The 12,654-nt window shown below is 48.3% G+C and overlaps 1 long non-coding RNA gene across 1 annotated transcript; it reads left to right on the top strand.

Moving 5' to 3' along the window:
• Positions 1 to 6,265: 6,265 nt before the first annotated feature.
• Positions 6,266 to 12,173, top strand: LOC138068739 (uncharacterized). Its single transcript, XR_011143471.1, has 3 exons — positions 6,266 to 6,565; positions 9,512 to 9,665; positions 10,366 to 12,173. It is a non-coding gene; the product is annotated as an uncharacterized lncRNA (long non-coding RNA).
• Positions 12,174 to 12,654: the final 481 nt, after the last annotated feature.

Below are 12,654 nucleotides of genomic sequence, written 5' to 3'. Positions count from 1 at the left end.
TGCTGGCGCCCGTCCCAGGGCAAGAGAGGGATCTTGGGGCTGGACCCTGGGTGAAGAGCAGAGGAAGGGCATGCTCAAAGCGAGCGAGAGGCAGCAGGGTTAACCAAGATAGTGACCACAAGTTACAGCATACACAAAACAGGCTATATTGTCATCCGGCTGCCAAGCCAAGCTTTTCCTTCTTGTCTTCAGTCCCTGTTACTCTACCAAATAAGGCAGGAGGGTAAGTGGGCGGTGGGAAGGCGGAGAGGCAGAGTCCTGCGGGCATGCACATCACACTCTCAAAGGTATTTTGATGTCTCTCTGAAATAATTTGCTACCTTGCTTTCTTAACATACCATGTATTTTTGGCACAATTCTCGATCGCAATTTTTAAAATGTTTCTGTTTATGGTGTTTGAAAGTGCACATAATGCAGATTCTTGCTGTTGCTGTGCTCCTGAGGTAGAATAAAAATAGGAAGTACATCCTAAATACCAGAAGCCAGAGAGTTCAGGGCGATCTCTCTTACACTGATGCAAAATCTACTGTAAGTAATAAGAGTTTTTCCACTTGCCAGGACCCTGGTTTGTGATACTGGTCTCTAAATGTTCTCACGTATAGCTGCAACCTTTTATTTTATGTGTAAGTGGGGAAGTTGTAGAGCATCATCTTAATGCACGTGGGTTTTGTAATGTTCATTTTATTCAGATGAACACTTCCAGAGCTGCTAATTTACCATAATAATAGTAGTGGTCCATGTGGATTTGTGGTTGCTGGTAACACTGGTATTAGAGTGAGTGTCTCTCCCCGGGAGGCTGAGGCAGCGCTTACACAACCCCGAGCTGATTCAGCTCTTGTACAGCCTCGCTTCCTCTGGAGGAAGTGCAACACCCTGTCTGGGATTGGGAAATGCCCTTTTTTTTTTCTTTTTTTTTTTCTTTTTTTTTTTTTCCTTTTAAGTGATGAGGAACAGGAAGCAGAGCTCTAGGGCAGAGCAAACCCTCACTGAGCTATTTTCTCTCTGGCAGCTATAGGTGGACAGCCCGGACAGAAGCGCGATGCCAGTCGGTTCAGGATAGAAGTGGCTAAACTGTTCCCGGCTACTGCAGCCTCCCCAGGCAGGGAAGCGAGAGCCCCCCACCCGCCGGCTCCCGCGGGGGCTTAGCCCTCCGGGAGGGAGGATGCGGGTGCCTGCGGCAGGACGGAGATTTCCAGCTACTGTCCAAACTTGCCAGTGGCTGTGAAACCCAGGAGATCACAAGAGATGTTTCCTCAGACAGGCTGCCGGCACTTAAACTTTTCCTCTGACCTGTTTTGACCCAGCTCTGGAACACCAGTTTGCAAGGGGGACATTTTGCTCTCATAACGGGCGTTTGGTGTCTTTCCGAATGATTTGGAAGATGACTGTGATTTTTCATATTTAAATAATGGCCATGACAAAGCAAAGATTATTTTCTGAATGATTTTCTAAATGTGTTTCTGCTCATATTCTACCGCCTTTATTTCCTGACTTGTCAATTATTCTTCCAGCTTTATTTCCCTCTAGATCAGATCAGCAAAATAAGCGTGCAAAGGAAACATTTTCCTCGGCACACACAGCTCATAATCCCAGGAACAGACTTGTTAGCAGATCCTTACGCTGAGGAGTCTGCCCCTATTATAAATGAGTTGTGTGCGTCCTCTACAGGAATTGGCATACAATTAATGTTTTTATTATGCTGGCTGTCACGAGATGCCTTTAAGTGACGGAGACAGAAACAATTAGGAAGGAACCTTGCTGTTTTGTGTAAGTTAAAACTCTCTCTCTCTCTCTCTCTCTCTCTCTTTTTCTCTCTCGCTCTCTCTCTATATATAGTAATTCTGTTCTAAGCTTGTAACAAAAATAAAATCCTTCACTTTTTGACAGAAACAAGCCCATGTAATTTTAAAGATAAATCCAGATAAAACTGAAAACTGTAGCATGCTGGATCTCTAGAAGCACAGAATCCGCACGGAGTGATTGCCATTGGAGCAAGCGGCGCGTTCGCTCCTGAGACACACCACACTGAATTCCTGTTTTTCTTTTTTCTTTTTTCTTTTTTCTTTTTTCTTTTTTCTTTTTTCTTTTTTCTTTTTTCTTTTTTCTTTTTTCTTTTTTCTTTTTTCTTTTTTCTTTTTTCTTTTTTCTTTTTTCTTTTTTCTTTTTTCTTTTTTCTTTTTTCTTTTTTCTTTTTTCTTTTTTCTTTTTTCTTTTTTCAGGATTCATTGCCTTTTTGGTGCAGGCAGGCCAATTCCTGGCTCTCCCTTCATAATAAGGAAGGTAGAAGGTTTGTTTTCCAGTGGAAGCCATAATCATTTGTCTCCAGGACTTGGAGCTAGGGGAAAATGTCAAACACTTGCGAGATTCATGACATACCCTGGCGTTAACGTGCACCTCGTCTGCAGCTCCGCCGAGGCAATGGTAATACCGGCTGCAACTTGAACCTGTCCATCTGTGGTTATTAATGCTGGAGGATAACTAGCTCCTAGGGATAGCTTAGGCTCCTGTTTTTTCTTAAACCGTGGTCAAACCGTGCCCCTGCCCAGCTGATGCCAGCCTGGCTGGGCGGGAGCGCTGCGGAGGGCCGGGCTGCTTGGGAGCGTCGTACTGTCCAGAGCCGACACTGGGGGGCAGGAGTCGCCCGCAAACGGGTCCTCGCTGCGCTCCCCTGCCCCTTCGCAGCCTGCTACCTCCAGCACAGGCTGCAGTCTGCACGCCCTGCATGCCCAGGCACCCCCCCCCCCCATATCCAAGCTCCCCCTTGTGCATGCTCGGCCACCCCTCTGTGCATGCTTAGCCCCCCCTGTGCATGCCCAGGCACCCCGCGGCATGGCCCAGCACCCCCCGTGCATGCCCAGCCAGCTCCCCCACATGCCCTGGCCCCTCCGTGTGCGCTCCTCTGCACTCGCTCTGGCACCCCGGCATATGCCAAGCTCCCACTCCGTGCATGAACCGAACATGCACCCAGCAAGACCCGAAAGGTCTTTTGTCCAGGTGCAAAACGCAGCCCAAAGGTGAGTGGGGAGCAGAGACCTGTTGGAGCTGGCAGGGCGACAGAGGGCTGGACGCGTGTCCCGCGTGGTGCACAGCTGCTGGGAGCTGCCTACAGCTCTGTCTCCTGATGTTTATTATTGTTGTTATTTTTTTTAAGTATGCAAAGTGGGTGAGGGCTGCCTGTGGCTGCATTACCCAAGAATTACCTGGTCTCAGTAGTCAGTCTCCTTTTCCTCCCTTCCTTTTGCAGAGAGGGCTCTTGCAATCACCTGCGAACCCCTACTCTCCAGCAGCAGAGCCAGTCGCTGGTATTTTGAAGAAAAGCTGGTGTCCTTGCTTTAACCGAATCTGTGTTTTCTAATACGCAGGACCATGCAGCCCATTACCTCTGGCCAGCCGCTCTCAAAGGCTGCGGTTTGACAAAACGCTACATCCTGTTTTAAGGCTTCCAGTACTAGAAGACGGACGCTGTGGTCGCGCAGCGCAGGGTGCTGATAGAGGCTCCTGCGCCGCCACGCACGCCTCTGTGGTTAACAGGTCACGGTTAACAGGTTACCTTGGCGCTGCCGCCGTCCCCACTGGCAGCCAGAAAAACCGCCCCGGAGCATCCCAGGCAACTCAGCACAAATGTGATCCTGCCAGATCCCAAGAAATCGATGCAATGGGACAAGCTGTCGGGGCTCCAGGTCTGGCCTAGCTAGGCAGGACTGCTGGATTTCTCAGCCAGGACAGCCTGCATTAGTACAGGTGAAGTGTGCTTGGGGAAGTACCTTAGGGGCAGAGGGCAGAATGGGGTGCCCAGGCCCTCCCTGAAAGCCCAAGATGACAGGGAACAGGGACGTTTTATTAATAAGCCACTAATGACAGTCTCTTTGGCGTTTCTTAAAAGTTAATAGGTTGGCTTTACCTTGCCTTTTGTTCGCTCTGATGTCAGTAGCCAGAAATCCGGTTAAACCAGCCAGACTTGCAAAGGAATGAAAGTCAGTGCGGTCTGGTGTCTTATCTCTCCCCCGCCCCCAAATCGCGTCCACTGCAGGCGTCACAGGAAAGCTAATTGACTTTTGAGCTTCCTTTTCGTGCTCCCACACCTCAGGTGACTTAGTTATTTTCTCTCAGTTTTATTTCCTAAACAAACCAGCTTCAAAGGCAGTGCTGGTGCAGGTGTTGGTGATAAATATCTCCAAAATAGCTAGAGGAGAGGCCTTGCTTCACCAGCTGTTTATGGCATCTTTGGAAAAAAACCCTCTCTGTTTGTAGCTTTGCTGCCTCACATCTTGCTCTGCTGGGAATTAACACGTAAGAATGACACCGGTCACCTTCCCTCGTCTCTCGTTGCCTGCAGTGCAGAACCAGGAGGGACATTTTGGTAGAGAGGGCTGGCATGGAGCGGCTTTTCAGGAAAACTGGACCTTCGCAGGAGCAAAGCGCTGTCCATAGCAGAGAAGGTGAGATGTCCATTGCGTTTGCCCTCTGGTTGGGGGCCAGTCCAGAGGGGATGTCTCCGATCTCCACCATACCTGACTCAGAGCGTGATCCTGGTCCTCTGCCGCCCAGCAGCGTGCCAGGACCAGGCGCACTGCCAGGATGTATTTTCATTACCCCACCTGGAGCTGCAAGGAAGCAGCAGAAACGTCGAGGAAGGTGCGAGATGCCACCGAGCAGCTGATGCTACAAGGCGATGGGGCAGCTACATCTGGCCCTGGGGTGCCCAAGTGTCGCTCTGTGCCAGTGCCTGCACTGCAGAGCCCTTCCCAGGGACCCAGGGCCCTGGCTAGTGGAGCAGCTGGACAAAGTAGAAAGGGGTATTTATACGGAAAGAGAGAAACGGGCTCCAGGCCACCCACGTGCACATGTTTGCACACATGTGTGTGAGTTTTTTGGTGTCTCATTGTGATAGAGTATCAGCAGTGATACCCACACAGCATGAATCGCTCTGAGACCTCAGGCACCTGGAGGTTACACTAAGTTAAACCAGATCCGCCTCTGCAGGCACCTCTGGAGTACATCTGAGCACCTTCCAGAAACGACAGCGTGGAGCACTGGGAAAATCCAGGAGAAGCACCAGAGCCACAGGCAAGGCTCAAACGCTGCAGGGGTGTGGGTGTCCGGCTAGTGGGGCGCCACACGGGGAAAGCGCTGGGATGCTCAGGGCTGTGGACAGGAAGAGTGACACACTGCCAGGCCTTTACCTGCCCACCAAAAAGCACCACACCAGATGGAGGAGCAACTGAAGAGGCTTCAATCTACGCCAGCTATTTAATTGCCCAAGACTCCAGGAACACCATGTCTGTGTCCAGCCTAGACAAGATGAATTCCCGATGGGTCTGCCTGGGCCTGGAGGAGGAGAGGGAGAAGGGGTGGAAGGGACGCGGGACGGGGGACCCCAGACTGAGCCATGAGGAACCCAGTGCGATCCCCGGGCGCTATTTTCCTGCTATTTAGCCTGTTTCTGCAAACTGCTTTGTTTCCGAACGTGTACATGTGGCCCAGGCCCAACAAGTCATCCTTTTGGCTTGTACAGGCCCTTTGGGGAGGCTGGCATGTTCGTCTTATCCGTGAGTTGATGTTTAACCAAGCTGACCGTATTTTCTTACAATGATCTTTCTGGATTGGCACTGCTGCCCTTGAGCTGTCTCTCTTCTGAATTTTTCAGTTTGTCAGCATCTTCCTCAACGTGCCCCACCATGAACACAGGCTTTTCAAAGTGACACTGTGCTTTGCATTCATCCCACTTGGCTTGCACAAACTCCCAGATTGTCTCTGGTCTTCTGCCTACACAGTGGTATGGACAGAAAGTGAAAAGTTGTCCTAGTGAAAGCTATGTGCCTGAAGCATCTTGTTTCCTACATGCTCCGTAAGTTGCCATTGAAACCACAGAATGGTATAATTGTCCTTTCCTTTGAGTTTAAAGAGTAGAGAATAGATGCAGGTAAATGGAGAGGGTGAATGAAAAGAGGAGAGATGCCATGTTGCCCTGCACAGCCAGACCAGCACAGCTCAGAACTACAGCACATTAAATTTTCCTACTTTAAATAGCAAAAAAAAGCAGTTCTGCAAGACACACGGCTTGCCTCTGTTTGTTTCCTCCTCAAGGTTACAAAATCTGCTCCTGGGCCCCCGTGTGACAGTCGCAGCTGCAAAGACAGAGCCTTGCTCTGGTGGGCCGCTGTCACAGCGAGAGAGCTTTTAGGGGGTTCACCATATCCTTCTAAAGGAAAGGTGAGCCTGTTTTTTCACAGCTTCTTTGTGCATTTTTCCTGCATGCAATAAATACCATCTTGGCGCATAAAATCAGTGTGTGAAATAAGGTTAGTCACAGGACTTCCTGGCAAAGCAGCTCATAAACAAGCTTTCCTCACTTCCCTGTTAAGAAAGTTCAGCTCTCCTCCACGGCACCAGCTTCTTTGTTTCTCTCTTCTCCTGCTTATCCCCTGACTGCCATTAGTATCTGAGTCCGTCTAGCAAGCTGTTTTTGCCCTGTGGCAGCCTCTCCAAACTTAGCAGGAAGCTCAGGCACTGGAGTGCACTCTTGACACATCTCCTGGGGTTCCCTTCGCCCTCGCCCTCTCTGGTAGGTTATTTTGCTGTTGTTCCTCATTCACACATTGAGAAAGAGGGAAGCAATGGGCCATGTATTCAGCAGCTCGTTCGCAGTGAATGGTAATGGGGTCTGCTCTACTTCCTCTTTTCTTCTTTCCTTTCTCGCTCATGCTCTCCATGTTACTTTAACCTTTCTGGCAGCAGTTTCCTGGTCTCAGTTTGATCTTCGGTATTTGCTTGTAGAAGAAGGTACTTAGATAAGTCTCACCATTATTTATATTATACTTCAAAACAGCCTTCTTTCTTGGATACAAAGATGGCCAGACACCAGCGCGCACAAAGGATGCGTCAACAGCAGTGTGTTTTATGGATGCAGCCTTCCAGCACGCAGGTCACGCTGTCATCCTCCTGGCATTTACAGTCTCACCAGTAGCCTTTCTGGCCTTGATCCACATATTTATGTCTGATTTCCTTGTCAGCATGAGGGGTATATGTACGTAGCAGTTGGACCAGCTAGAGCAGACTTCCCAAAGCAGACAGGAGAGAGAAGTGTGCTCATGAGTCATCCGCTCCTTGGTGCGCTCCTTTGTTTGCAGAAAAATGACACCTTACGCATAGGGCTCTGCGGAAAGTTTCTCTTCCCTACTGCAGTGTCTATCACTGAATCCAGTAAGATTATCTGGCTTATCATGTTGGCACCTTGGCCTCCTCCATCCACCCAGAGAGACCTTGGCCCTTGCATGGAGTTATGCTTTCCGTAAAAGACTCTGCCCATACAATCCTATTTCAGAGTCCTAAAAGAGTCAACCCTGTCCTCACCCCATTTGACTCGAGCGGGTCACCACCTTGCTGGCACCTGGGTTGGTTTGGAGCATTACTTGAGGGTTCATTTCCTGGAAGCAAAACTTATAAAGGTAGGAAAGCTTCCAGGCCACCCTACTTACTACTCGGAGGGAGATGAAATCCCAGCAGGACTTTCTGGTAGTCCTTTGTTTCCTTTTCATTTCTGACTGTTTCTGTTGTCTTTTTACTCTATTTTGCTGTAAAATTAGCAAAACTCTAGACCGTCCTCACCCTCTCGGCTTCTCAATGCCCTCCTTCTCCCTTTTACTGTCCTTGCTGGAGTCTTGAGGATCTCCTGATTTTCTCTGCTCTGGAGTCACCATCTGTGATGCCTAGCAGCACACCCGAAGCCCTATGCTTGCTGTTCTCGAGTGACAGCCCAACTGGGACACAGATGTTGAGCCTCATTTCCCACAATCCAGTGGCTTTTGGACATTTTTGCAAGGGATTTGTTCCATTCCCTCCTCTTGCTCAAGTTCCCTATTAACAACCAACTAAACTTAATAAGTCTTTTATGCAAACAGCAATTCCCTTTTGAAACTCTCAGTGAAGGCTGTGTTTGTCACTTGGTGCTCTAGGAGGAATTTGGGTAGACTGGACCAGAGACAAAAATCTCTCTGTTCCCTCTCCCAGGAAGGTATAGCATTCCTGCTTTTAATGGGTAGTTCTGCTCTGAGAAGGAGCTCAGTAACACTGGCATTATCAGGCTGTCTCTTCACATCGATTCCACGCTCAAACACATGAAATTCACCAGTTAAAAAGAATCACAACCAACTTTTTTAAGTTGCAGCTGGAAGCTCAGGTGGGTCTCCAAGAGCCAAGCTGTGGTCCTCCCCTGTGAGGGGATTGTCATTAATAGGAAAGGTTACACAAGGCAAATACATTTTTGTATTTGAACCAGCATTTGGGTCCACTGGCTGTGATGTTAATACAGTCCTGCCTTCACGGGCCAGGCACTGAGCTGATGGTTAGAGCTTGGGGCACTGTTCGGCCATGGAAAGGCAGGACTCAGCTCGCTATTGCTTCGCAGCGCTGCGTCTGCAGGGATCCAGGAATGCAAAGCTCAAAACAGAGAATAGAGGGTTTTACATTTAATGTCCAGGTTTGGACTTGCAGCAGCTGGAGGCAGAGGTGGAGGCAATGGGTCTCTGCTCGCTCTGCCCATGCCCCAGGCAATTGCACATCCGTCGTAGCTGAGTGCCGATAAACCCACATCTCTCCTCATACTGGCTCCAGGGGCAAGTACTCTTCCAAAGCTTCATCTCACCACTTTCCTTCTCCCGTTGTGCTGGGGCAACCGAGAGGAAACCATCTGCGGGGCAGTGTGCTGAGCATGCACTCGGCCGTGTGGCAGAAATCTCGGTGCCACAATCTCCTCCGATCTGCCAGCATCGCCGCAGGGGCAGTGGATTTCTAAGCAATGCTCCTCCAAGGGAATTGTGAAGTTATTTCTAGCTTTGACCGAAGTTTTCGCTTCCGAGCGTCCCCGTCTGTGCTCCCTACCGTGCTGTGACCGCTCTGGCAGCCTATTTTCAGCAGGTACCCATAGCTGTGATGTGCCAGGAGCCCTTGGAGGGCTGCCCATGCATTTTGTGAGCCCTGTTGCCACGATACCGAACGCAGAGCAGATGTTTATTTCAACAGAGATGACTTTGATTCCTTTTCAACTTTTCTCTCGAGCTGCCATCGTGTGTGAATACTTCCTCCTGGGAGCCAAGCGCTGTCAGGGCCCAACCGGCCGGCGTTGTCGCCGCAGCCAGCGCAGAGGGAAATGGGGTTGGGAGGCATGTGGCAGAGTGGCACAGAGCAAACCAGTGACGCCAGAAGATTTTTCATCCCCTCAGGAGAGACAGTTGAGGTTCTGGGGAGGCGGGCCAAAAATGAGTGTGTGTGGTGGGCATGCACATATGTGTGTGTGTGCGCGTGTGTGTGTGTGCGCGTGTGTGTGTGTGCGCGCGCGCGCACGTGCATGTCTTTTGTGCTGAAAGCCCAGCAAGGCTAAGGAAAAGCAGTCTCTTGCCCCCCTCGCCCAGTAGTTCATTTTTCTCCTTGTCTCCCACCAGTTGCCTTCCCTGCTATCATGTCCCTTCCCTGTTGCCTTCCCTGCCATCAAGTCATCTCTGTCTTGCTGCAGACAAGGACCAGCATGGCTGGGACCTGAGCTGAAGACACTATCCTCTTCCTGAGAGCAAGAGAAGCCAGACACCAAAAAAGACTGAGGATGGGGGAGAAAAGATAGAGAAAACCTTTTGTTTGGGACAGTAGGTCCAGCCTGAGACTGAGAAGAGGTACCATATCCTCCTGAATTGATTTTTTTGTTCTCTTATTCTTTCCTCTTTCCTTTCCTCCTTAGTTTACCTGTTGGCATCATTTTAAAATTCCTCTCTCCTTGTTTTCCCTCTGTTTTGCTTCTCTCCTTTTAACCTATCTTACATCTCTCTTTCTCCCAACCCTTTCCTTAGTGTTAGTGGGAACTGGTGCTTGGAGCAGCCTCTCCCCCCGAGCACCATGCCCAGAGCCCTGCCTTGCCTGGTGCCCCTTTGGAGCCGGGGCTTTTTTAGTATAGGAATTCTATGAGAACCAGTTTCCTGTTGCTATTCCCTTATATAGAAATGTTTTTAATACTATAAATACTGTATGTATTTTATTAAAAAAAAAAAAAGGCAATTGGACTGGCTATGTAAGACGCTGTGCAAATCGGACTGGCTCTTTGTTTCCCAATGGCAGGGCCTCCCGCTCACTTCCTTCACCCCTTCCACTGTTGTGGCCAAACTATTTTTGGTATTCCAAGAGTGCAGGCTTTGCTGAAATCTTAGTTTCCTGATGGGGGGAAATTAGAGCGGAGAAGAGTTATTTAACAGCATAAAATAAATTCACAAGCAGGGAGGAGAATCTATGAGAGCATTCATTTGAAAAGATCAATGTTTTATGATGTTAAACTATACATCATTAACTAAAAAACCCCTAAATATTGGTTTTATTTTATAGATGGAAGTGGAAGTAGTGTATATTGGTAATGAAGAGAGCAGAAACACAACATCAACGCTGTCTCACTTTTGTCACAGGCTTGGAAGCATAGGGCTATCCTGCAGAAGACTGGCTTCTTTAAGCCAAATATTGTATGGAAATAAAAAGTTCACTAGGAGAAAGATCTTTCTGTGATGCAGGTGGAAAGTTTACCCTTGAACCTGTGAACAGGCCATTCAATATGTCATAATCCTTAGTAATGAGGTGACTCACCGTTCACCATATACATTGGTACAATACACATTCACTATTAGCTTAGCGCCTGAGTAAAGACAACTTGCTGCTTTTTTCCTATTATGGAAAATTAAAGATTGCTACAAAGAAAAAACTTCTCAGAAAGAAATGAAACTGTGCTACGGTCATCTGTGACTGGGGTACTATCCTGGTGCCTTTGCAAGCAGTTTTGCCTACGACTGCAGGAAAGCTGCCCTCGTTTCAGCAGAGTGATGTTTGGCCAAACAATAACCCTCCAAGTTGCAGCCTAAACATGGGAACAGCTAGGTCATGCCAGAATGAAGGTCCCTCTGCTGTAGTCACTAGTCTCTGATCAGGCCCAGCGGCAGGGACTTAGGGAAACATGTGAAAACAGAGCGAGCACAGGCAATGCTTGCAGCTGCCTACAGGGATTTGCAGCTCACATACTTCCTGAACCAGAGGTGCTAGTTTTATAAATAATATTTCCCAATGGGTTTTCTTCCATTAAATTGTCCAGTCACTTTTGGCCTGTAGCAAGCAGTTCCCCAGCTTAACTATAGGTTTTGTGAAGAGGTACCTACTTTTTTTTATTTTGAATTTGCCACCTGCTTGTTTGATTTAATGAACCTTAGTCCTTGCATTGAAGGCGATGGTGAACAAGCATCCCTTGCTCACCTTCTTTATCCTAGGCATCTGCCTCAGCCCGATTATTTCCCTTACAAGTACAGGGAGTGTCAATTAAAAAATAGTTCAGCTGTTTCTAAGAAAGAGATTGCAGGAAGGTAAATAATACACGTGTCCCTCTGCTTTTGAGGTAGGAGCTGGAATGTAGTAGAGCCATGATCCTGTGTCAGGGATGTGCCCATTGTCGCCTCCTGGAGAAACTGCTCAGTTCGGCTCTATTATGTGAAAAAGCTCCATTTGTGAACACTTGGTTGACACGGGCAGACTTTGGCAGCTGAATTCTCTAAATAATGCATTTGTGGTCAACGAGCTGCATGCACATGCTGTCCTGCAAAATGACTCTTCAAGGGGAACGCAACGCTGGGGAAGGCTTTCACCAGCCGTTTCTCCTAGTGGTACTGGGCTGCCATCACCATGCTGGTACCAAGAAAGCCTCTGTTTTACGTCCTCACACTCACCTACCCTGCACACCGGCAGCAGGAGGCTGGAAATAACCACGGCAGAAGTCAGCAGAAATAGGGAAGGGAGGATGCTATGGGAGCCAGAGGATGAAGGGAGGCAAGGAGGATGGATGCAGGACGTGGAAAGGAAAGTGATGGGCAGAAATGAGTGGACTGCGGTACCGTTTCTGGTCTCACTGCACAGTTTTATAATTTTAAATGATTTACTGGTTATAAAAATATCGAAGTTGTAATATGGGATTCAAGAGACCTACATCTGTCTTCCCTGTTTGCTATTATCTACAGTTTCCAGCAGCAGTGCTAGAAATTCTGCAGCCATTGAATAACTTGCCTCTAAGAAAAAGTGATTCCTAGTGCCCATGAATCAGAGACTGATTTATATCAAAGACCAGAGAAATTATATCCTTCCTAAAATATTCTCATGCTTCTTTTTTTATGACTGGTGTTCTAATTAATAAAATAAATATTCAGGCTTTTTTTCAGGTCAACTCTTTTCGGTCAGCTCTTAACCTCCACACCACCTTTGGCAGAATGTTTTGAAGGTAAAAACATGAAAGGCGTTTGATTTTAACAATTTAGGATACTGTCTTCCACTTCTACAGGATGACCCGCTAGCTGAGCTGCTTGTATTCTGAGAAAGGGTAGAGGAGGAGAACTGTGTTTTCTCGTTACTGAATATAGACCAGACTTTAGAGAGGAAGGTTGTGCTGGCCACAGCCAAGGAGTCCCCTCTAAACGCAGCCCCAGGGTCAGCACTGCACCATCCAGCTGAGCTTGCCAAAGGCACTGAAGGGTTTTAAATACCTAGATCTGCCACCAATGTGTAGAAGCTGGCATGGCATTTCCTAGATGGACATGTGAGTCTGATGGGATCAAACACCCGCTCCTTCCCTCACCCCAGCAAATCGTT

This window comes from Struthio camelus, chromosome 11 (genome assembly GCF_040807025.1).
Source record: "Struthio camelus isolate bStrCam1 chromosome 11, bStrCam1.hap1, whole genome shotgun sequence".
Lineage (NCBI taxonomy): Eukaryota > Metazoa > Chordata > Aves > Struthioniformes > Struthionidae > Struthio > Struthio camelus.
The sequence above is the reverse complement of the archived record's forward strand: the minus strand, read 5'-3'. Positions and strand labels throughout refer to the sequence as shown.